Genomic DNA, 22235 nt, shown 5'->3' on the forward strand with positions numbered 1-22235 from the left:
CTCTTGTTAGTATAGACTAACCATGCAAACACAAGGAACAAAAGGAGAAGCTTTTGTTCCAACCAAGAACAAAAACAAAATCTTGCAATAAGAATAGGCAGCAAAGATGTACTGAAATCATACCATAGTAAAAAAAAATCACACCACAATATGTCAAGACAATGAATGGGCCCACTGGTACCATACTAACAGAACATATTGTGAGTTGGAACAAAACTTATTTATGCCACTTGAGAAGAAAAGTTTGTAATTCTGTACTCAAAGAGTAAGTACTGCAAGTCTGAGGAGGATAGACCATACTTCTCTTACAGAACAGATATGTTGAATCCCTTAGTTAGGTGAAAATGGAACTCATATTTAACTAATGCAACAACCAGTGCCTTCATAATTATTAGTAAATAAATATCCAAAATAAATATTTAGGGCTAAATATTTAACGGGTACTCTGTGGTGTTTAAACACCGTATTCTGCAAACCCTTATGCCTCATTCCTGCAAACTCTCATTCATAGGCCCATTGACTTCAATGGGTAGGTTTCTAAGCATTATATGGGTGGGTGCAGGACTGGGCCCTAACAAAGCACTCTCAACAAACTAAAGGTGTGAATAGTAGAAATCAGACAACTACCTAATTTGTGTGTGCAAATATTCTTTGTATCTGCATTTTAGGTAGACAGACATCCACATTCTATCCTTTGTGCTCTCATTTCGTTGATCCTATAAAATGGCACTCTCTAGAATAAAGTTAGAAGCCATATTTTTTAAATGTGGCCATTAATTAAATTATATATAGTCATTTCAGATGCAAAAGTATCTACTTGCACAAGAATATGTATATTTGTGCAAGTAGATATAATTATATCTACTAAATATGGCCATTACATTATTACATATATTCATTTCATGTAGAAAAAATATATTTGTGCAAGTAGATGTATGTTTGTGGAAGTAGATATTATATATAATTATTATTATGGCAAAGATCTCAGCTCTATCATCATTTTTGGCAAATTAATTCCTGAGAGGCTATACTATATGAATAAAAAGAAAGATAATGATCCCAAAAGATGTAATTACAGACCAGAACTAAATTACTTTGCAGGTCTAAGTACTGTATCTTCATAATTCCACTAGAGAACATCTTCTCTGCATTTGGGCAGATTTGATTTTGCTGCCTGACCAATAATTACAGCTCTGGTAAATACAATGTCTGATAAGGACATCAATTAAGAATGAGCATTGTGTTATTTTTTTTTTTTTTAAATCATCATGTTCACAGCCTGTCTGATTGAATGAAATGCCAAATTAAATTAATGGAGATTGCTAAATCTAGCTAGCTGGTGGGGAGCCATGCAGAAAGTGGGACAGCATAGACAATAAACTGTCTGTAATTAAAAGATGAGAAGCTGGACTAATGCTACTTCAGCCTGATTACTCCAAACACCACAATATACATTAAAATCATTCTGACAACAAAGTGTGAAGAATGGGAGGAGGTTTTGATCAACTAATATCTACAAACACCAATAATCAACTGCATTCAATGCTACAGAAAATTATAAACCAAATATTATTTGTTCCCATCATGAAAAACAATTTACTTCTTCAGTTCACACAACTGCAATGCAAAATAATTCATCAACAGTTGCCACCTATCCATCTAATTATTTTTAAGTAGTGCCTTCACTTTAAGCATAGTTGACATATAGCTCCTGGACCCATGAATCAAGGAACATAGTGCTCTTTAGATGTATTTCCCTGAAAGAGCAAGTCTCCACAACCATTTAAATGCTTCAGAAGCTTTAGGTTATACTGCAAATTATTTCATTTTATTTTTACAATTAAAAGTGAAGAGGCATATTCGGCTCTCAGGTTCACTGATGTAAATCTAAAGTAAATCCTTTGTCTTCAGTGGAGTTACTTGGGATTTACACTGTTACAACTGAGTTCAAAATCTGACCCAAATCCTTGAAAAATAATCAAGAAAAATCAAAGGGGATGTCAATTCCATCTCAGAGTGAATCCAAAATGGCACTCTGGATATTGTAGCTGCTTGCAGACCCTGCAAATCTCAGTACTTTGTCTTGCAAGATAGCAAAACTTCTGAAATAAGTAAATTGTAAATTACAACAAAGGCTATGGGTGATGGGTGTAAGAGTAGACAAGCCACTGCAGCTCAACATGGAGAAACTTGGACGTTTAGGATGTAAGAGTGTTAGATGAGAAATAACCAACTGGTGTTCAGTTGGGGTCTGAAGAAGTCAGGCAGGACATACAATGAGGCATGGTGAGGAAGGGATGTTGGAATTATTATGCAATGGTTAACAGCCCTCTGGTTTAGTAAAAATCACGTCATCAAAAGCGAGCATTTGTGTGTATTTGCAGGAAGTACTAGGTCATTGGTCAACAAGCAGGTTACGGTATACTTCGTGAGTTCATCCTTCCTGCATTTCTACATATATTTTGAAAGCTCATTTACCTTCAGGCATCCACTAAGGCACAGAATAATAAAAATAGTTTAATTCTAACTTTGTGAGATATATTATCATTAAAAAATACATGTTAAAATACAGAATAATACATTTTCTTCTGCAAGCACATTCATTTCCTATTTGCATATGCCCACAAATTTCCCACAGGAAGACTTTAGAGAACCTTGTAAAAAGACGACAGTTCATATCAGAAGCTACTCTAAAGATTTTTTGGCCAAAAGAAGTTAATATCCAATCCTTATACTACCAGCCATCCACATACAGAGCTCCCGCAGGTAATATACACCTCTACCCCAATATAATGCTGTCCTCAGGAGCCAAAAAAATCTTACTGCGTATAGGTGAAACCGCGTTATATTGAACTTGCTTTGATCCGCCAGAGTGCACAGCCCCCCCCCACCCCGCCCCCGGAGCGCTGCTTTACCGTGTTATATCCGAATTTGTGTTATATCAGGGTCGCTTTATATTGGGATAGAGGTGTATTTGCAACTTGATTACTCCTCCATTGCTCAAAAATCAGGAGTGAAATGCTGAAGTCAACGGGAAAACTCCATTACACCCAGATACCTTACTTAGACTGAAACTATGCCAGTGTTCAGGCAAGTAGAATCTTTTAAAATAAATTACAGCATTACCTAACCCCCTGCCCCCAATTCTGCAATCACATTTGCACATGCTCAGCTTTAAGCACTCTAGGGGGGGAGGGATAGCTCAGTGGTTTGAGCATTGGCCTGCTAAACCCAGGGTTGTGAGTTCAATCCTTGAGGGGGCCACTTAGGGATCTGGGGCAAAATCAGTACTTGGTCCTGCTAGTGAAGGCAGGGGGCTGGACTCGATGACCTTTCAAGGTCCCTTCCAGTTCTAGGAGATGGGATATCTCCATTAAATTTAAAATTTAAAAAATAGTCCCATTAATTGTTCATTAATGTTAAGCAAATGCATAAGTGTTTGAAGGATCAAGATCTTATGCAGAACCATAGTTTTAAAAATTGCTTGACTGGACTTCAGTGGGACTACTCAAATTTTAAAGTAGAGCATGTGCATATGTGTTTGCAGTATTGCAACCTAGATTTTATACATTGGATTTTTTAAAAAATAACAAAGGAAGAAAATCTCATTGAGACAAAATACTTTTTTCCAATGTCCTGAAGACGACAGTGGTAAACTAAATTGTATTCATACATTCCCAGTCTCTATCAAACATACTGTTTGCAAATCTAAATATTTAAAAGTTTGCAACAAGCAATTAAAGTGAACATATTTAAAATTACTTTTAAATGCCTTTAGCCAGCAAGTAAAATCTTCAACAATAATTAAAAAAACACCTTGACAATCTAATTCCAGCCAAACCATTTAATCTGAAATCCTTCTTCAGCGAATTCCATGGCCAGCAGCAGTAACTTAATGATATTTTGCCAAGTATGGGACTGTTCTACTCTTGGAACAGTAAAATGAGGAATATTTAATGGTCTCAAATTATAGCCATTTCACTGCTCTACAGCCAAAATGCTTCTGAAATAAATGTAGACAAACTTTACTAATTCTGGGTCACTGAGAACGAAAATGATGCTTAAAATTGTTGATTGGCTCTAGTTTTCAAGATATGCTTATTGGGTCAATATACAAGACCCTTGACTTGGGAATGGCGGAGGATAAGTGAGTTATAAAGGGAAGGGATCTCAATTTAAACCAGAAATGACTAAAATACATCTTTGACTGGATCTATGAATAAATCTATGACTGGATCTGGACAGTACTTGCTTATTAGGCAAAACAATGAATTATGCAATCTGAAGCTGGTATTGCATCATACATGATATGAATTGCATCATGTTATTCCTAGAAGTCATGGATGATGCAATCATAACAAAGCTTACATCACTCTGCTGAACAAATTGCCCTATATCAGCTCTAGAAATCATACAGTGTCGTGCTCTCTTATTTGTCAGTGTTTGATTTTATAAAAGGGACACATTTCTGTTTAGCTAAAGTGAGCAGAGATGCCTTGTACTTGTGTGAACAGTGCAGATAACTTCTGCTATGTTTGTGGTGAAGTGACTTTTGCATCACAAAAGCACAGTATAACCACTATGGTTAAGAACGCCTATCGCCTTTATTTTGATGCAAAATTGGAGATCAGGACAAGAGGTGGGCCCCACACATATGCTGCAACACTTGTGCAACAAATCTTCGCCAGTGGTTGAACAGGAAAAGGAAATCTATGCCTTTTGCTGTGCCAATGATTTGGAGAGAGCCAACAGACCATACCAGCAATTGTTACTTCTCCCTGGTGCCTCCAGTTGGGAAGGGTGCGTCAAAGAAGAAAAAGTGGACTGTGCATTATCCAAACATTCCATCAGCTATACGCCCAGTACCCCACGGAGAAGGATTGCCGGTTCCTGATGCACCAGAATCATTCTCACTTGAGTCAGACGAGGAAGAGGAAGAGGATGAAACTTCTGGTCCTGAACCATCAATGTCACAGGACCCACATTTTCTCCCATCCTCCTCCTCTGAACCACACCTCATAACAAAAGGTGAACTGAATGACCTTGTCAGGGATTTGGAACTACCCAAGAGTAAGGCAGAGCTGTTGGGCTCCAGACTACAGCAGTGGAATCTCCTCGCAGGTGATGTTAGGGTTTCCATGTTCCGTGACCGTCAAAATGATCTTGTCCCATTCTTCTTCATGGAAGGTGCTCTTGTAGCCTGCAACATCATCGATGGTGTGATGGCAGCCCTCAACATCGTTCACGATCCAGATGAGTGGAGACTGTTCATTGATTCATCGAAGACAAGTCTTAAAGCTGTTTTACTGCATAATGGCAATGTTTTGCCATCAATTCCAGTTGGTCATGCAGTCCATATGAAGGAAACCTATGACAACATGCAACAACTTTTGAGCTGCATAAACTATGATCAACATCAGTGGCAGCTTTGTGGCAATTTGAAGGTTGTTGCTCTCTTGCTTGGTCTGCAGACTGGATACACAAAGTACTGCTGTTTTTTCTGCGAATGGGATAGTCGTGCAAGAGATTCCCACTACCTCAAGAAAGATTGGCCACTCCGACAGTCATTGGAGCTTGGGAGGAAAAGTGTTCAGCATCCATCACTTGTTGAATCAAGGAAGATTTGGTTACCACCCTTACACATCAAGCTGGGTCTGATGAAGAACTTTGTCAAGGCCATTGACAAAACACAAGCAGCTTTCAAGTACCTCCATGGAAAATTTCCAAGGTTAAGTGAAGCTAAGATAAAGGAAGGTGTCTTTGTTGGTCCTCAGATTCGTGAACTTCTTCGAGATGATGCATTTGGCCATGCACTGCGTGGCAAGGAAAAGACGGCATGGAAAGCCTTCCAGTTAGTGGCAATAAATTTTCTCGGAAACAACAAGGCAGACAACTACAGGTTGTTGGTGGAAAACCTCCTCAAGGCATACAAAAGCCTTGGTTGCAACATGTCACTAAAGATACATTTTTTGCACCCTCATCTAGATTTTTTTCCACCGAACTGCGGAGCAGTGAGCGACGAGCACGGCGAGCGATTTCACCAGGACATTGCAACAATGGAGAAATGCTATCAGGGTAAATGGAGCCCATCAATGCTTGCAGACTATTGCTGGACAGTGACAAGAGATGCTCCATTTAATGAATACAAGAGACAAGCCAAGAAGCGCCGAGTAGACACTGAATAGGACTAAACTATGTACATAATAGTTTTTTGCCTTTTGTTTCATAATAAATTTTATTTATATAACCCTTTTGCTGATTTTTAAAGTGTTACATAAACAGGACAGGTGAAATATTATCATGTAAAGCAACCATAAACACATGAAAAGACCTAGGTTTACAATTTATGATTAAAACTCTACTATCTACACAATATACATAGACATAAAATGTAAAAACTTAAATATCTTAGAAACAGTAGCCAGTTGTTTTAATTGTCATATTTGAATTCAGCACATCAAAATACATAATAAATAGCACATTTTATCTCTGAAGCAGACGACTTCTCAAAAATTGTAGACCAGTGTTTTCAGTTCCTTTAAGAAGTGTACAGTCTATAAAAATTACTAACTCTAGAAATAAGTTACTTTGTATAAAGAGATATACGGTAGTATGATAGTTTTGTTTGGTTTGCACTGGAAGTAATACAATATGTGCTATTATGGGCCTCTTATGCTGATTTGTGCAGCACTGTTCATCACACACAGCTGTGTGAATACAATTATTAAATCTAATAAGTTAGTTTCTATAATCAAATTTTATTTCTTAACTGTCATTAAATTAATTTACTTCATTCCAAAGGTGACAAAGATTATGTCGGAGATAAAATCTTTGTTTTGCATTTGTTGTCAAGTGTTCAGAGAGCTCCAATTTACCATCTAATGTGTTTGTATTCTGTGCCTGACTCTCTACTTTTTAGCACCAGTTTTCTCCACTGACTTCTGAAGAGCTATATAGATGTAAAGCTGGTGTAATGGAATAAAGAATCAGGGACTATGTTTTTGTGACAGTGTATCTGCACCTCCATATACACCATCACTTTTTTTTTCTTTCAGAGCTTAATATAAATATTAAACTTAGCTAAATTAGGCACTCTGTTTCATGTAAAAATTATCTCAACAAGATCTACAGATGTTATTTCAAGGAGTTCTACAGTCACTGTCATCACACCCTGTTGCCACCTGAGACTTAAAACACTTTCAAGACCAAATGCTGAGATAAACACACACAGACCCACTGTTACTGAGACAATACATTTTTAAAAAAATATATTAAAACTTGAGAATTGTGTTTTTAATGTTTTCACTGCTTTGTTAATTTTAGCCTAATTTTACTTTTCAGAGATTTTTCACTGGTGAGTTGGGAAACTGTTTTAATGATGAATCTCATGAGGACGTGTCTGCCTGTTGGAATCAGTCTGACTGTATGTAAAGGAAGGGAACATACAGCAAAATAACAGAAGGTCTTTGCTCACATGGCAAAACATCTTGATTACATATATTTTTCTCTGTCTTTAGGATTGCCTGAATTCCCACAGGGAAAAGTTTTTACCAAACAGATAATAGGTTTCATTTGTTCTCTGTATTTAACAGTAATAAATATTGGTTTATCTAAAATCCTTTACCAAGAAATAGCTCAAATGAGACATAAAATTTCATTCCTGATGAGGTCCAGGAGCAGGAGGAGGTTAAATTACATTCTTCCTTGTAACTTCTCTAAAGAGCACAAGCAAGGATAGAGCCATATTGTTCCCTCCCCACAGAACCACCTACGGGAGAATGGAAATTAATTACTCCAACCTCTGCAAGGTTACTCAATGGAGAAGGACTTGCAGCCCTACAGAATGAATGTGGCTTTCAAATTCTGTGGAACAAAAGGACCTGCAGCGAAGGCCAAGCATAACTCTGTGGATCTAACTCCGGGATCGCCTACCCCTTCCCTTTGTGAGGCCGCCAAGCCCAATGCAAATCACTGTGAAGTCGATGGCAGCCTTTTACAAGAGTTTAACAGGAGTTGGATTTGGCCTCATGGCTGTAAGGCTACTCCAACTGAGGCTATGTCTTCTCCAAAGAGGACAGAAATCATACAGTGGTGTCGCCAGATTTCGGCTTCGAAGTCTGCTTGGTCCTGCTCCCCTTTCTATAGTTCTCCTTTTTATTGGCCAGCATAAGCAGAGTAGATCAATTGACCCTTTAGTCTTCACTTCCTTTAAATACACTTTGTTTCAACTGTTTATTTTTAATTAGTCTGGCTGTAACTCAGAGACCATTCCTAAACAAAAGCAATACCATAAAATATGGAATCAATCATCATCATATGAATTTGGGGTTTGGCCTTCATCTTCAAGGCACTAAGTTAATACAATCAAGGCATTAATCAGGTGTCTCGTTTATTTTAGCATTTTATATAAGCTAAGTATTGAATATAAGTATTTCTTAACATAATGACAGCATTTTATTCTTAGAATCCCAAGAAATAGTTTTATCCCACTACATTCAAGATTACCATAACATTTTCTCACATGAATTTAAAGTGATGTGATTATTCTGCAATTGGTCTATAAGTAGCTTTCCTTAGAATCTTATATCGAATTTCACTCACTTCAGCAAAAATTGTAAATTCCATTCTGGAATATGATTCAACTGTACTACACAGTAACAAATTATATCAAGTTTTAAATGTAAAATTGATAGAGAGAGTGAAGCGCATATAGACTTTTTATAATGATCATAATGGAAGATTAGTCAAGCCACTTTTTAGGCTAAATAAAGTACATGAACGCAATCTTAAATATCTCATTTCTTAGTCACATTGACACTACAGTTCCTTTCATTTTTTCTGTGATGACAGTCTCCATTTTATTAAACACTGCTCAGTATCAAATGAAAAATCATTTTATTTTACTTTTTAAATCATATTAATTCTACTTCATTGTATACAAGCCTGCATCTAATAACATGACGACGGTAGCTCTCAGCATTATGATTTTGGCCCTACAATGAACACACTAAAGACAGATGAGCAGAACACGACCGAAGTTAGAACCCTCCACCCAAAATCATTCCAGGGAAATGGGAGACCTTTTCACCTGGCTCTTCTACCCCCCTCATAATATCCCTCTCAATTGGGGAACCGTTCCCTCTCAATATTATTATACATTATTTGTTTACAATAGCACCCACTGCGTGCTAGGTGCTTTGCAAATATTCAAGAATGATGCTCCAAGGAGCTCATAAGCTTAATAAAAGACACACAAGCAGACAAAGGATGTTGGAAGGGGAGCATCAGCAATCCATTTATATGTAAGTCTATCTGATTTGCTACAGGCAACAAGGCAGAAGTGGGCCTCCAAGAAGGTCTTAAATGTGGACAGTGTCATAGCTTTGCAGATGAAATCAGGGAGGTCATACCATGCACAGAGGGTCACATGGAAGAAGTCACAGAGGTAGTTGTACAAGAAGCTGACAGATGTAAAGTCCAGGCTGAGAACCTTGCTCAGTGAAGAGGTTTTCAAATATTAAAGTTTTACAAGGTAACCCATATAATTATCTTTTTTGCTACACTTGGTTTCTAATACACCTCTACCTCGATAGAACGCTGTCTTCGGGAGCCAAAAAGTCTTACCACGTTATAGGTGAAACCACGTTATATTGAACTTGCTTCGATCCACCGGAGTGCGCAGCCCCGCCCCTCCGGAGCTGCTTTACTGCGTTATATCCGAATTCGTGTTATATCGGGTCGCGTTATATCGAGGTAGCAATATAAGCCCTAGTAAACAATGGCCAAAGTATATATCTGACTATTTCATCCTAAGGGAAAGGACACTTCCTTATAGATGTGCATAAAGATTAAGTGTTTTTATTGGGATTTTTGGCCCAAGATTTGGATAATAGTGAGTATTCCCAAGGGCAGAGCCTCTCCACTCACCCAAATCTCTACTTGAGGCTTTGAGCTGGTCTGAAATTAAAAACGTTAAAACACATAGACGTGACCTCATATTATTTCCTCCTGTTTCTTTATCTTGCATCATCAACCTAAAGCCTGCATCACTGCCTCAGACCCGCAGAGATTTCAGAAAGTGAAACAAGTTTCAGACAACACTCTTAAAACATCAAAATTGGCCTTCCATGAAAATACTTTTATAAGAGATCTTTTCCTCCCTCTTCTACATTAAGTACAGAGTGACTGTAATAGCGAGTATTAAGAGAAAGAGGAGGAAGAAACAAGTTCTCAATTTCTTAAGGGCTGCTAGGACAAATGAATCATCAAGGGAATCTGATAATGGTAATATTACAGGGTTGGTTTCAAAGCGACTCAGAAGAAAAAAAACTCATAGAAAATCAAACTGCAAGCAACCTTTTGTGCAAGGGTCGGGCAGGAAAATAAGGAGTAATAAAGAAAAGCCTGAATAAAACACCTGCAAGTAGTGCTAGTGGTGAGGAAGGAGGAAAGAGGCCATTTGCCCACATGGATTAAGCAATAATCTTTGATTCACATGTTTATAGCAGTATTGTATTATGGGAATATCATCTGGAGCTATACTATTTGATACCAAAAAAAGTGAAAGAGCTACCACTTTTCATGCTTAGGGTACAAACAGATCATCTTTTGATCACAGGAAGAAATTCCTATCCCATTATATGATTTAACCAAATGGGTGTGTGTGTGTGTGTGTGTGTGTACACGCGCACACGTGTGAATGGCAATTACACTCCTTTCAAATAGCGGTAGCCTAAACAGGATGCTTCAGAAACAGATTAGCTGAACAACAGATTTTTTTTGGAGTGGCAAAGTCTTACTTTCCTATGGAAGGCTTTCAGCATCCTTGAGTGTGAGCTATCATGTTTCCCCTCTGCAGACTTGCCTTCTACAAAGGTTAGCTTCAGGTAAGATAGGCGCTTTGTTGGCCTTCTCCATTACCTCTGAAGTCTCAGTCACATCACTGGCTCTAGGTGGGTTGCTGCTCTGCACCAATCTCTGTCTTCTTCAGCGCTACAGCGTGGACATTTTCTGAGCTCAGCTTGTTAGGCCCACAGTAGTTCAGCCTCTTTAGTCTACTTTTATTATTAGGATCTCAATGATGAAATTTCACAAGAGATCAGAAACACATGTATTCCTCCAAAACTACAAGGGAGGTCAAACCCAGTACGTTTGTACAGTGCTGCTCTAAAGCATAAAGGATTTACAATACTGTTTCTTCACATAGCTTATTTGGTCATCTAAATATTGTTGTCAACATTCAGAATGTTAAACAAGCACCAGCAATGAGGAAGAGATTTTTTAATGCACGCAAGGAAAGGTCATACACAGTAGTACATTTGTGCCACATGGTAGTGGATAGCTGAGTTGCAATCCTGGCCGCACTGACAGTCAATAGCAAAACTCCCATTGACTTCAATGGGTCAGGATGTCCCCTCAGAACCATATTTTCAAAAATACCTTAGCGTCCAGTTAGGGACCAACATAATCAGCCAGATTTTCAAGAAGTCAGATGCTGAACTCTTCTGAAAATCTGACCATCATTTCTTTAAATGGCAGATGAGCTCTTTTGATATCTTGCCATTAGTTTGCATAGCACTCTTCCCTGACTAAGGAATAAACTGCATGTACTATACATGGAACATCATCATTAGCACTGATTAAAATATATACAACTGCCAGATAGTTTATGCTTCACTATTCTGCACTTCCAATGAGCCTATGGGAGGGAATTAGGATTAGTACAAGCAGAATTATACATGTAAGAGTTTAAGTTTAAAGAAAAAGATCTGGCTTATATCAAGTTGACACTTTCAGATAAGATACTGCATTATAACAGGTTATACTTGCTATAATAATTTTGACTGGCATGTAATTTTTACTAACTACTGCTTGGCATCCATCCAGAATGTGCAGTGTACCATAAACTGTTATGAAAGGTATCTCTGTATTGTTCAATATTTACAGTGTACTTTTATTTTGTAAATGGCAGAGCTGGCAGAAAATGTAGGGTATTAAAAACAGTTCAGATTTAAAAAGACTACCCCTTTTCCTACAAAAAGAAGTATTTTACTAAAAGCAGCTGACAATTTTGTTCAGAAATGTTCAGACTAAGACTAAATAAACTTTCAATGGTAAAAATGTGATTACTTTGTTCAGCCGCTCAAAACAGATTTCTCTCTCTGCTATATTTGCATATTTCTGAATATTCTCTCTCAGACCCACACATTTTTGTTAGCAAAATCAATTTTGTTTTGGACAAAAAGTGAGATTTGGTCTAATGATTTTAAGCTTTTAAATAAACATGAACTGACTTGATGTAAAGAGCTCCCCTTAAAAAAAAAAAAAAAAAAAAAAAGACTTGCTGTTTGGAAAGAAAAGAATTCTTTGCATCCATGGATATCAATTGTCAGTAATACATTTTAACATGCAAAGAGGGGGGAAAAAAAACGAAAAGGGCAAACCGAAAAGAACTGCAACCTAATTATGTAGCTACAAATACAGATAGATGCTAAATTTAATTTTTGAGGAACATTATGTTCCAATGTCAATATTTATATGCACAAAGCATAAGAAACACCAAATTATGCTAAAAACTTTTCTTGCTGCTTTTCTAAAGTAACATACAATACTCATGTTTATGAAATAGCTTCCTCTGCACCTGAAAAGAAGGATTGTTCTGAAATTCAACAGTTCTGCAGAATCCTTAATAATAAACGCTCTCCACATGCAGTTTTTCCAGGCCTGCTTTGCCCTGCTAATAGTTATTGTTTGCACAACTGTAACTAAGTACATTACCAACCAGTTGTTCAATCTATATAAATTTAAGAAACACACATTGCCAAGGAGTGACTCATATATCAGTCTATTATATGCTACAGAGCTGACTGTATTAAACAAATCACTCTCCCTACAGCTGAAGAATAGAAGCTATATACAGAGCAGAGGTTATTGTCTAATTTAAATCTTGGCTCACTTCCCAGTGCGGTACAAGATTCCAATTTGTGGAAATGTTGCTCTCTGCTACTGCCAGAAAGACTGCAGAAAATGGTATTGGGTGCCTTCCAGAAATATGTCTGCAAAATGCCAATCAACAAGTCACTAAAGATTAACAGTATGACTGTACCAAATTAATTTAAATTATAGAAACATATGGCTAGGATGTTTGCATTGCACTTAACACAACACCTGCTTCACAAACAGCTAGGCTCCTTCTACAATATAAATAATGTGTCAAACACCTTAGGCCTGGTGCTCAGACTACTATAAAAATATATAAAAAGTTAATACATTGGTAAGTAGATCTTTATGCCGTGCCACCATTTTGGAAAAAGTAAATTCCTTCTTTACTTAAAATATTGGGAGACAATCTGGGTTATGGTTAGTTGGTCTTCTATTAAAGAAGATAATTCGAACATTATCAGGACACAAAGGAGGGGAAAAAAAACTAAACGCCTCTGTTCCAATTTGACAAATCCAAACTGGTATGAGCATTTTACCAAAATTAGCTTCTGCTCTTGTAACAGTCCGTAGTGCAATGGTTTTGCCTTGTTTTGTGAGAACAGCATACAACAAAGAAGTTATTATCTTTTCAGCACAGACATGCATAAGATGTACTACAGAATCCTGGAAAATATTATGTGATGAAAAATTATACTACAACAGATGTATAATTTATATTTCCTTGATGTTGCTTTCTCCATTATTTTTACAAGAATCTTTAATATATATATGATCATGTCATCAAACATAAAAAATATCAATGTCATTCCTAGCAATACTTACGTATTAGTGTATGCTGTATTTCAACTGAAGAGGAAGGAAGCTGTTTTATGTTTCTCTCCACTGCTTTTCTATTATTGCTTAGCTAATGGAAATACATCAAACAAATGTTCTACAAGAGCAATAAATATTAAAGTTGACCTATCCATCTGGGAGAAATGAGAACAATACTGCTCACTTTTAGCCCAAATATGACACTGATAAATGAAGCTGTGAGATTCCATCACACTTTTTCCAACAACCTGGGCTGAGTACCCACCACATGATTCTTGTACCAGCAATTTTCTCCATTCATCTTCATTAGGCAGTCACTTGACCTGCCTCCTAACATCCCTGTCAAATTTGAACCTTCAGAGGCTGCTTGTACTTTCTAACAATGTACTCTAAAGGCCCTATTCCCCTTTTTTTTTAAAAAGCTCAGATGCACATAAAAGAATATATAAAGTATTTCTTCTGGAGACAGAACCATCAAATGCTACTCATGATTTAAAAAAGGAAATCACAGCACTGTACATAAAATAAGATATACAGTATCATGCTCACAAGTCTAAAAACCAACATGATGGCTGACACAGAAAGCACATATGTGCAGGAGAAATCACCCTTTTGGCCACAAAATGACAATTACACATTCAAATAAGGATGTACATGGCACCTTATCACAAATGAAGTGCCTTCCATTTCCTTACTCAATCACTGCTTCACGTGAGCTGGAACAGCATTCTTAATCTAACACAATAAGAGAGTTTCACCACATTTACATTACACCCCCATTATTTTCTTTTTGAACAGTACAATAATAATGACACGGATCTGATTATTCTGCGTTAGTGAAAACGGATACCAATTCAATACGAATTTGCCACTATAATAAAAAGCTACTAATAGGATTCTCAGGGACCCCTGGAAAGAATGTTTATAGCTTTATGATCACAAGGGGAAATCAAAAAGGCAAAAGGTACTGAAAGGAAGTGAAACCTTTGACATCAAAAGTACCTTGGATATTCATGCAATTGCAGCAATTAAGTCAGGCTGGATGTACAGTATTTTTCAGATTCTCCTTCTCTTTACCATACAAACCACTTGATCATTTCTCTTAAAAGGATCCTCTAAATGTATCTATATTGTATACTTGGCGTAAAACAGTCAAAGTACTGTATCAGTTAAAATGTATCCAGATATATTTCCTACTAGGGATCCAATTCACTCATGTTGAGTAACACTTACATGAGTAGTTCCAAAGAACTACTACCTCCCTGGAACTACGTACATGTGAAAGTGCAGTGCTACTCGTCATGAGTTAAGATTGCATAAATAAAGTGCACATTAGTAAAATGTATTTATAATAATAATATATGGAGATATACCTATCTCATAGAACTGGAAGGGACCTTGAAAGGTCATTGAGTCCAGCCCCCTGCCTTCACTAGCAGGACCAAGTACTAATGTTTGCCCCAGATCCCTAGAGTGGCCCCCTCAAGGATTGAACTCACAACCTTGGGTTTAGCAGGCCAATGCTCAAACCATTGAGCTATCCCTCCCCCCATTACAGTCATCACATTCAATGGAAAAGGACAACGATGTAATTTTTTAGGCATATGAAACAGATTCCTTTCATGGCAGACACTTCAACAGGCTAACTAAATCTACCGCACAAAAAGCAGCTCCTTTTTTTTTTAAATCTAGTTCAGTACCAGATGATGAAGGAAAAATTCACCAAACAGAAGCCTCTCCAGGTCTATTATGCTCACACAAATAGTCCCTTTGTAGCCAGTGGAGCTACCCAAGTAAAAAGGAATATTTGTGCGAGTACGGAATACAAGCTCAACCCCTATTTCTCTATGTTCTTATCTTGTGAGCATCTCAGGACAGGGACGTTTTCTTCGTGTCAGTCTGAAAAGCACCTAGCACATACTGAGCACTACCATAAAAATAATACATATTATAGCATATACTGTAGTATGCATGAGCGAGGACTCCATTTTAGCCTCTATCCAAATACTGCTTTGCTGACAGTACAATATCTTAAGTGATCAAACAGCAGCAACTCCTGTCAACATTTTCCCCAGACTTTTAGAAGAAAATGTAGAATTCATAAGAAACTGATTGATCAAGCTCCATTCCATCTGAGTTTATCGGCTATTAGATAGTTTCTATTGATATGGGCATGTATAATGCATATCAAAGGGGAAAACTGAGCCTCTCTCTTTGAAAAATGAGGAAATCAGTTCACCCTGTCTGTTCAAGTATGCCATGGCAGAGGATTTATTTCCTATTATTAGAATGTGTCTGGATACTTAAGGCCTTCTGGCCTTCTTGGATGTCTCAAAGTTTCTAAGTGTTTGCTTTGTCGTCTCTACTTGTGAGGCTATATGCCTTGGCCTCTTCTTGTGCTTGAGTGGGCACCTCATCCCTACCTCTGACAATGGTTATGGATTAGGGCCCTACCAAATTTACAGCCATGGAAAACATGTCATGGCCCACGAAATCTGGTTTCCTCTCATGAAATCTGGTCTTTTGTGTGCTTTTATCCTATACTATAGGGATTTCACAGGGGAGACCGGTGTTTCTCAAATTAGGTGTCCTGACCCAAAAGGGAGTTGCAGGAGGGGTCACAAGTTTATTTTAGGGGGGTCACAGTACTGCCATCCTTCCTTCTATGCTGCTGCTGGCGGCAGCTCTGTCTTCAGAGCGGGGCTCCTGGCCAGCCATTGCTGCTCTCCAGGTGCCCAGCTCTGAAGGCACCGCTGCCACCAGCAGCAGCGCAGAAGTAAGGGTAGCAGTACTGCAACCCCCCCTACAATAACCTTGTGACTCCCCCACACACAACTCCTTTTTGAGTCAGGGCCCCTACAATTACACCACCATGAAATTTCAGATTTAAATAGCTGAAATCATGAAATGTGCGATTTTTAAAATCCTCTGACTGTGAAATTGACCAAAATGGACCATGAATTTGGTAAGGCCCTAGTTACGATGATTATTACAGGGATAGATTGGCCTAATGCAGCTCCACGCAGGTGACCCTCAACACGGAGAGACTCAAGAGAAACTGGCTTGTGGATTCTGAGAAACACTGAATCCTCCATATGTGTTTGTTAACTTTCATTTCTGTTCTTCTGAGATGAGCATCTTCAACAAAACTGGTTTACTTACCCCCCAGATTAATTATGCAACAGAAGGGAAGGTGAGTAGGTAGAGGAATACAGACAGGGACCACATATCTCAAAGTACTCTAGTTACAGGACAAAGTAACTAACCTTTCTTTCTTCAAGTGATGGTCTCTATGTGTATTCCATTTTAAATGACTCAGAAGCGGTATATGCGGAGGAGATGGGTTTGAGGACACCTGTTGTAACAGTGACTGCAGGACTGCTCTGCTAAAGGATGCATCAGCAGTAGAAATTTGCATTAGGACATAATACTTCACAAAGCTGTGAATGGAGCCCCACGTTGCCCCTCTACAGGTTTCTAACAGAGACATCAGAAAGTGATGCTACCAATGCAGCTGAGGCTGTAGTTGAGTGGGCCCTCATATTTTGTGGGGGATGGATTGGTGTTAAGTCATAGCAAAACAGAATGCAGCCTGGAATCCATATGGAAAGTCTCTGAGAAGAGATCACTTCTCCTCCCTTGACAATGCCAATATGATTAGATTGAGCATGTTGGGGTAGGTTTTATTATTGGAAGAAAGTTTCTAACCAGGCCTTTTAGAAAGCATACTATAATAGGACAGGCAAAGATTGAATGGTTGTCCACTGGAAAGTAAAAAACACTGACAGTTGTGAAGCGAAACTGCAGAGATCTAAGGGATAGACCTGGAATTTTTAAGGAGGAGAGAAGGTAGTCAAAAATGACACGATGTTGGCATCCTCTGGGGTTTTCCAATGATGTTGGCACCAGATGGAAAATCTTTTCCACTTTGAGGTGTAGTATTTTCTCAAAGCATTCATCCTACTATTGTTAAGTATGGATTGTACCACCACCAAACGTGACTTCTGTAGGTTCATTTTCCATCCAAATATCACGTCATTAGGTGAAAGAGTGCTTGATTGAAATGTTTGATGTTGCCTCTGCCTTGAGTCAACAGGTCTGGAGGAAAGCTGTAAATGGAGATAAGGCAGATGGACATCTGGAGAATACTCAGGAACCAGTATTGTCTGGGCCACCTGGGAGCTCAGCCAGAGGTGAGTAATGAGATTCCTCATAACCAGGAATCTGCTCTGAGGCGAATATACCTTGACACAGATTGTGTCTAAGTTTACCCCAAATATATCTGTTCTCTCTGTGGGAGCTAAAGTGGACTTTTCTATGTTTACTTGGGGTCCAAAAGAGTGTAGGAGACAGGGTAATCATCCATAGCTCCTGATGAGATTTCTCTGAGTAACCAGCCATCAAAGTAGGAGAACACAGTGAACGCCTGCTAGTGGAGGTGGGCAGCCATTATCAATAACACCTTTGTGAATACCCTTGGCACTCCTACAAAGCCAAGGGATCACTCTGTATTGGTAGTAGTACTGGCCCATAGTGAATCTCAGGAGTCTCCTGTGTGCAGGATGGATGTCTATGTGAAAGTAAAATATCCTTTCAATCAAGAGCTGTGACCCAATCACCCTTGTTCAGTGAAGGAATTATAGAAGGTGGGGTGATCATACTGAGCCTCAAGCAATGGATTAAGATGTTCAGCAATCTGAGATCTATTATAGCTTCCATCCTCCCTTCCTCCTGGGAAGAAGGAAATACCCGGTATCTTAAATAAAATCCTTTCCCTCTGGGCTGAGCATCCTCCCATGAAAAAGGTCCCTGAAAAGAAACGGAGAAGGATGTAACCAGTGGTGATTAATCTCCAGAAATCACCTATCAGGCGCAAACCCTGAGAAAAAATGCCTAGGCAGCCACCAAACTGGGGAACAGGGTCCTGAACACGTAGATGTGGTATAGGGACTGATTTGAAGCTCTCAGAAGTCCCGTAAAAATATTTTAGAGTATTTCTTAGAAGGAGGTTGGAGTTAGAATGAGAATGAAGTGGGAGATTATGTCCGCTGTGCTGCACACTCTGGCACTTCCTGGGTGGCTTGTACACCCTTTGGTGATAGAAAGAGTGTACAAAGCTGAACATTGTTCTAGGGTGGGGTTATCTGCTCTTTTCAGCAATGGCTTGCACCACTAGCCTGTTCAGAGCATAGTGCGTATTCTGCTCCCTTAAATGGCACAAAGCACTTCTCCATTCTTTTCAGACTGGGAGCACAAGTGGCGGGACTGTGCCAGACCATCGCAGTTGGTTCTAAGATGGCTTCATTAATTGGGAATGCCACCCTACAGGACCAGCACTCTGGAGGATTATAGTAGTTAATGAGGGATCTGGAATGTGAGTAGGATTCTCAGTAGTAGACCTTGAAGGTGTCTGTAGTCATGCAGTGGAGATGATGAGGCCAGGCAACCTGATTCTTCCTGATTCAGATCCTCCTCTTCCTCAATTAGTTCTTGAGGCAGCTGAGATTCTTCCCTGCATGGAAAGGATTGTCTTGACCCCGGTGGTATTTTATGGAGTCAGGCATCTTTCTTTCTATGGAGAGCCAGTGTTGCTGTGGTCTTCACATATATGACTCCTTTTCATGCCATGTTGGTAGAGCCAGTGTGGGAGGCATACACGGTCATTTTTTCCCCTCACTGGTCCCAGGGATGGTCCCCCTCCTTCATTTAGTGCCAGTTCTGGGGTGCTCTTGTATTTTGGTGCTGTGAATACAGTGATACACTCCCTATGATCTCCTAACACTCCTATACTGGGGTGGAGAATCTCACTCGACTTGCAGAGTGTTGGAGAGGAAGTCTTTTCTTTTGGGGGTTTTTTTGGATGAGCACCTACAGGCAGATTTCTCTAGTTTCTTGTGAGAGTGTTTCTTAGCCTCCTCATACCCATTTGGAAGAGTCCTTTGTTCTACTCCTATCAGCTCTGGAGCCAGAGATTGCCATGCTCGGAGGGTTATTTTTCAGGGCCTATGCCCAAGGTACAGTGTAGTCTGATGGGCCATGATTGGACTGGGGTCTCAGAGCATGATCCATTTGGAATCTTCAAAGTCTGTACTCACAGGCTGGACAGGTTCCGCTTGGAAAGGATTGGCAGATGCTGCACATACAGAGGATGTGGGCTTTCTTGAGATAGTAGAGACATATGTCACAGTAGTCACTGACTGGAAAAGCTGCGGGCAAGCTACACAATTCTTGAAACTCAGGACTTGGGGATAATAGGTATCTCTAAAAAAAGAGGGCAGGGTCCTGAACAACTATAATCTAGCTAAAGATGGTAAATAACTATTGTAAATATAGTTTTTAAACAACTTGAGTTTAAGCATAGGTAAGCTAGCAAAAGATGCGGACACTGAAGAGGTTCGGTCTCAGTCCATGGGTGGCAGAGAGAAATTCGAGATGCAGTCAGTCTGAACCATGCCTTACGCCCCAGTTCAGCGCACAAGAAAGAGAGGAGCAGGAGCAGACCAACGGATACTGCAAGCAAGCAAAAATCTTCTGGTCTCATGTGCATAGAGCACATGAGCACATAGAGTGGCATACAATAGGGACTATCATTTGACGAAGCAGCAATGTTGTGTAGTCATAACACTACGACCATTACATCCCCATTATCGGTCAGGAAAAATGTTATGGCCTTTGATGATTTGAGTAACTTGAGAGCCTCTTAGACTGAGCACTGTTGAAGCAACTTGAAAAAAGATTTGCCAAACACCTTAAGGAAAAAAAAGCACATTGAAATTGTGCCATGTTGGACAAATGATGCTTATGTACCCATCAATGGAAGATTCTGCATATATGGAAGGAGTGTTTCACTATACAGAACTTGAGTATTCAGCTGTATCTAAACAGCAGACAATTGAGGTTAAACTCCAGTGAACTTCTTCTTTATAACTTTGTTAACTTTATTCAGAATGCCCTTCCAAATGCAGTTCAGTCATGAAACTATACGATTTATAATGCAGTATTGTTTATGTCAAATCTTCAAAGTGAGGTTATCGCTGCAGGTTAATGGATTTATGTTCACAGAAACTATGATTAAAATAGGTTTACCTACAGTGACCTGTATTCTGCATTATACAGTGAAAAACATATCTTACAGCGTGATTGTTATCAACCATCAAAACAGAGTCCTATATACCCAACACACTAAATTCAAGTGTGTTCACTAGACTGTGTCAATGTTGTACATGTGGAAACAGTGGTTAAACTTGTTATGAAAAAAATATCAAACTGAAAATTAATAAAATAACATTTTCCGCATCTATGCTAATGACTTAATTTGGAAAATAATAATGATGTGTAACATTTCAAGAGAACTATGAATATACATTTGTGAAAATGTTTAAAATATTCATGGCACTTTAGGCATTCTTTTCAGCAGATGTTATAAACAATGGAAAAAATCATCTGATATTTTACAGGAAGGTGTGATATTGTCTTTTCATAAAATTTTGAACATGTACTTTCTTTCTGATGAAGCAGACATCAGAATTAACATTTAGAAATTCTAATGTGTAAAAACAATATAAAGAAGTTTTGTTAAGATGTTCTTTATCCTCTGCTGTAACATTTTAACAGCACTTTTCACTAATTATTACATTAAAAAAGTAAGTATTTTTTGCCTTCCTCAGTTTTTCTTATTCTATTTTTAAATATGAAAGAGTGTGGTATCAAGAAAAAAAAGTGTCTATAAATTTTCAAGTGGGATTTACACATGGTTGTTACAGAAGCAGAAACATGGAGAAACTAGGTAGAAAAAATAAGTTAATAAGTTAATTAGAACACTAATGAGAATAGGTGAAACATTTAGAGCAAAAGGCCAACTAATCTTTTACAGCTTGACAGATCTGTAACTCTGCATTTGCATGGGCAAATATTCAATTTGTATGTGCAACCAGGGTAAGCTGCATCTGCAAATTGGCTTGTACTTGCATGCTAATTTTTTGCATGCACATTTATGCTCCCATATTGTTCAAAATTGGGCCTTTAAAGTTTGACATTACAGTGCAGTGGTTCTTGCACTTAACAAATTAAGCTGGAAGATTCTAATGTGATACTGAATCCATTTAGAAACTAGTAAATTTAGTTCAAAAAAAGTATGCAAGGTTGCACTATAATTAATTGGTTCCATAACTTATTCCAAACTAATCTAGAATCTGGGACAAATACTGCACACTAGCAACCCCACCAAAGTCACTGTCTTTGGTAAAAACTGGAGCTGACCTTATACGTTGCCATTGCATAGGAAAGAACAAAATTTCCTTCTTTCTTCTTTAAAGGATTGATAAACATGGGAAGAATGAAAGCTTTTTCAGTGAAATCTGGTAACAGAATTTTGAAGTGTAGGCAGATTCTGTGTATAGAATAGCAAACCCCCAACAAATCAGAACTGGAGTATGAACCATATTGTTGTTATTTTTAAAAGTGGAGTCATATTTTTGACA

The 22235-nt window shown here is 38.4% G+C and overlaps 1 protein-coding gene across 1 annotated transcript in view; it reads right to left on the bottom strand.

Annotated features, from left to right (window-relative positions):
- Window positions 1–22235, bottom strand: part of TOX3 (TOX high mobility group box family member 3) — a 90021-nt gene that overhangs the window by 35945 nt on the left and 31841 nt on the right. The gene's annotated exons all lie outside the window — the stretch shown is intronic.

Source organism: Trachemys scripta, chromosome 13 (genome assembly GCF_013100865.1).
Source record: "Trachemys scripta elegans isolate TJP31775 chromosome 13, CAS_Tse_1.0, whole genome shotgun sequence".
In the NCBI taxonomy this organism is placed as follows: domain Eukaryota; kingdom Metazoa; phylum Chordata; order Testudines; family Emydidae; genus Trachemys; species Trachemys scripta.